Here is a 4,635-nt window from a genome sequence, read left to right as displayed (position 1 = left end):
GACCCCCCCCCATATGTTTATTTCACTCTCATTATGTACATACATATAACATACAGTCATGTAACGAACTATTCCTGCTGTCATTGAAACTTAAATATGTAGTAAAATGTAAATTGCATGTTATACATTTTTGTGTTGTTTTGATCATTATCAGCAATGTAACAACTGAAAAGTATGTTTTATACTTTGTCTCGAATTGGTTAATCTTCAGTCCCGACATTATTACTTCATCATCATTTATCATATTTTTACCTATCATTTGTAATTAATATTATATATCATCTTAACCTTCACTGCAACAGTCAGTTGCCATACTCATCCTAACCTTGTTATATTTTGTTACCGTTTTGTTTTCCAGCAGATCTTTTTTCTAAAGGAACAAAATCGTTTCCTTTTTTTGTTATTCATTTTTCTAATCATCATTTCATTTATTGAATACGTTTATTATTGAGACTTATTTTATGGATATAGATATTATAATATATTCATTATGCTTCTTTATTTTAACCATTGCTTTATCTCATTTTATATTTGTGGTTGGGTAATAATTATGATGTTTTTGAACGTGTAACACTTCAGTGTTCATTTTTCCTGAGTTTGAACAAGTATGTATGCGTATACGTATAGGTGTGTGTGAGACTATGTGTGGAATAGCAGTGAATCCATCAATTGTATACGTTATTCTTTCGTTTATTTAAATGCTGTTGATTCTATTTTCTAATTTTCGAGATTTATAATTTTAAATCAACAGCTATTTCGATTTATTAAAATGGTTATTGGAAAAATGTTCATAAATGGAGTTGTTTGTTGTTGTTGCTTGGAATGGTATGCTTACTCTTGTTTATCTTAACTGTATTTGTATTTATATGTAGAAAGTTGTATTTTTATTTACTTTATCTATACAAAATGTGCATATATTGTATAATTTTGCTCATCAATCCAGTATACTTTATTTATTTCTAGTTAAGTAGATAATGCTTATTAAAGAAAGTTTTGTTCTTCCTTGTGTTTCATATTATAGGATGAAGGTTATCGTGAAATAAATAAACAAAAAGTATAGTATAGCTTCTTCTTAGTATAACATTCTATTTTCTCCTTTGAAGTCTGTCACGGACACTAGTCTTCGATATGTACAGTCGTCGTAGTAGACAGATTACCTGATCTAATTTCGTTGCCCGACCGTTGCTGCTACCTTGACGTGGTGGTCGGGCTTGCCTATCGTGATGATTCAATCGAGCTATACTGGCTGGAACAATCGTTCCTCAAGGTCCTACCATGCCAGGCAGGTCGGTTGAAGAGCGGTGAGACTAAAAGCAGCAAACCCAAGGTCCGAAGGCGAAGTCGTACTGCTGACTGTACAGAGGTGTGACAGCAGTAAGGTGTTTCCTTCAGACAACCAGCATAACAGCGATGCTGCCTTGTCACAAGGAGGGATGGGGTTTGAAAAGGTCGACCCTGAAAATACACACCTCGCCTTATCCCACGGATATCCGTCTCCGGCGGTAAGGTCCTTTGAAGAACGGAGCTAACACAAAAACTTTTCACAAAAAGGTCGTGTGTGACCGACCTCAAGCAGTTGTCCCTTGGGCACTGCGGTCACGCTCTCAGGTCATTAAGACCACTTCTAACTCAATTTCCTTTTCAGGTACCCCTAGAAGAACCCTTCCACGGTGTGGGCAACCGGGAAGTGATAACTGCCCTCATACCTCTAACAGCACTCAAGATCACCGTATTCATAATCAATCTCCTTTTTCAATTCCTACTATTCCTTCTACCTTGACTTTCAACACTAAACTTCCTCTTCCGGTTTCCTCCTCAAGTGTCACCATGACCAACGATTCTACTACGCGAAACGCTGTCCCAGGTCTACTAAAACCTCACTCCAAACTACACATTGGGGCCTTCAACGTACGTACCCTATGCCAAATCGGTCAACAGGCCTCCTTAGCTAAAACCCTAGAATCTCGTACCATTGATGTATGCTGTGTCTCCGAAACACGCATACAGGATCCTAGTGTGGTCATTCACTTGACCTCACCTCGCCAAAATGGACAGCCAACGAAATACACCCTCCGTGTATCTGGCGACCCGTTGGCTAATTCTCGCGGACTTGCAGGTGTAGGCATAGCACTAAGTACAAGGGCAGAACAGGCACTACTAGAATGGATCCCCGTTAACAGTCGCCTGTGTGCTGTCCGGCTAAATGGCTCCGTAAGAACTCGGAAGGATAGGGACACACGTCGTTGCCTTTTCGTCGTCCCTGCCTACGCTCCCACTGACTGCAGCCATGATGAAGTGAAAGATGACTTTTACAGAAGGCTCTCTGACCTTCTTCAAAAAGCTGCGTGCTCAGACATAGTAGTCGTAGCGGGTGACTTTAATGCCCAATTAGGCAGCTTAAACCAAAGAGAAAGACATTTAGGTGGATATTTTAGTATCTTGGCTCAGCGAACAGATAATGGTGATCGTCTGTTGCAACTATGCTCAGACAATCGTTTATTTTTAGCAAGCACTAATTTTAAGCATAAGGAGAGACATCGTCTAACATGGCGACCACCTGCACCAAACCAACGATGGACTCAAATAGACCATATTGTCATCAGTCATCGTTGGAGAGGCTCGATAGAAGATTGTCGCTCGTATTGGAATACTTGTTTAGACTCTGATCACGCTTTAATACGAGCGCGCATTTGTCTGCGCCTCACTGGACGCAGGAAAAGTACACTAAGAAGACCCATTAGGATTGAACTGGAGGACGAGAAAGCCAAATGTAAATTCCAGAAACAACTGAGTTCACATCTAGGCAGTTCTGTAAACAAGACTGACCCAGATGCTGCTTGGAAAGACACACGAACAGTTGTGGAAACAGCAGTAACATCTATTAGTTATTTAAACCATAGGGTTCCAAAAAACCAATGGATTTCTTCTAAGTCTATTTCACTGATGGATTCGCGTAAACTCATCCCATCAGGCTCTGAACATGACGAAGAGCGTAAACAAATTAGATCTAGGTTGACTAAAAGTCTAAGGAACGATCGTGAGCAGTGGTGGGCAACGAAAGCAAAAGAGATGGAAAAGGCAGCGGCTGTAGGCAACACCAGACAACTATTCAGACTAATAAAAGAAACCGGAATTAAGAAGTCAAGTGTAAGTGAGACAATCTCGGAAAAAGACGGAACCCTTATCTGCTCTCAACCCAAACGTTTAGAACGATGGGCGGAACACTTTAAGGAGCAGTTCAGCTGGCTTTCAGCTACTGCACAACTACCTACTATTCCCAAACAGTCTGAATGGAACATTGAAGTACGCCCCTCGACCCTACCTGAATTTCAAAAGGCTATAATTAATCTGAAACGAGGAAGAGCAGCTGGTCCAGATGGATTGGCTCCAGAGGTCTGTATGGTGGCCCAATTTAAGCGACTAGGTTAACTAATATTCTGGCTAAAATCTGGGAGTTGGACGTAATCCCATCCGACTGGGCACAATCACTTATTGTCCCAATATATAAAAAGGGGTCAAAATCATCCTGTGATAACCATAGAGGGATTAGTCTGACTAACATAGTATCTAAAATACTAGCCTCAATAATTATCGGGCGCCTAACTAAGACTCGTGAACTCCAAACACGAGAAAATCAGGCCGGCTTCAGACCTGGTCGTGGCTGTATCAACCACATAATCACTATTCTTCAAGTTTTAGAGCACAGACATGCTTATCGGCGTCCGACAATGATAGTTTTTCTTGACTTGAAAGCAGCATTTGACTCTGTAGACTGAGAGGTTCTGTGGTAGTGTCTGTCATTGAAAGGTGTACCTGAGAAGTACATAAACCTTGTGAAGGCTCTTTACTCGAACACTACCAGTCGAGTGAGAGCTTATGGCGAACTGTCATATGATTTTACAACCTCAAGTGGTGTCCGTCAAGGCTGTCCACTATCCCCATTTTTGTTTAACTTCATTATAGACCTGTTGCTGGAAATAACACTCTCGTCGACTGAATTTACAGGAATTGATCTTCTACCAGGAGGTTCACTTATCGACTTAGAATACGCAGATGACATAGTCCTGTTTGGTGAAGACACTGACAAAATGCAGAGTCTTCTGTTAGAACTGAGTAATAATGCTAGGATGTTTGGGATGCGTTTCTCCCCATCCAAATGTAAATTGTTACTCCAGGACTGGCCTGCGTCAACACCTGAACTAAGGATAGGGAGTGAAGTAGTCGAACGCGTGGACAACTTCACTTATCTTGGAAGTCTGATCAGCCCCAATGGGTTGGTGTCTGACGAAATCTCAGCACGGATTCAAAAAGCTCGTTTGGCTTTTGCCAACTTACGTCACCTATGGCGAAGACGAGATATCCGTCTATCAATTAAGGGACGAGTGTACTGCGCATCAGTTCGTTCTGTTCTACTTTACGGCTGCGAAACGTGGCCATTAAGAGTAGAAGATACTCGTAAGTTACTAGTATTTGACCACAGATGCCTTAGAAATATTGCTCGCATCTGCTGGGATCACCGGGTAAGTAATAGTGAGGTTAGACACAGGGTATTAGGGAATGATGGTAAATCAGTTGATGAGGTGATGAATCTTCATCGACTGAGATGGTTGGGCCATGTGTTACGTATGCCTGAAC

This window comes from Schistosoma mansoni, chromosome 3 (assembly GCF_000237925.1).
Source record: "Schistosoma mansoni strain Puerto Rico chromosome 3, complete genome".
In the NCBI taxonomy this organism is placed as follows: Eukaryota; Metazoa; Platyhelminthes; class Trematoda; order Strigeidida; family Schistosomatidae; genus Schistosoma; species Schistosoma mansoni.
This window is presented reverse-complemented; position numbering follows the sequence as displayed.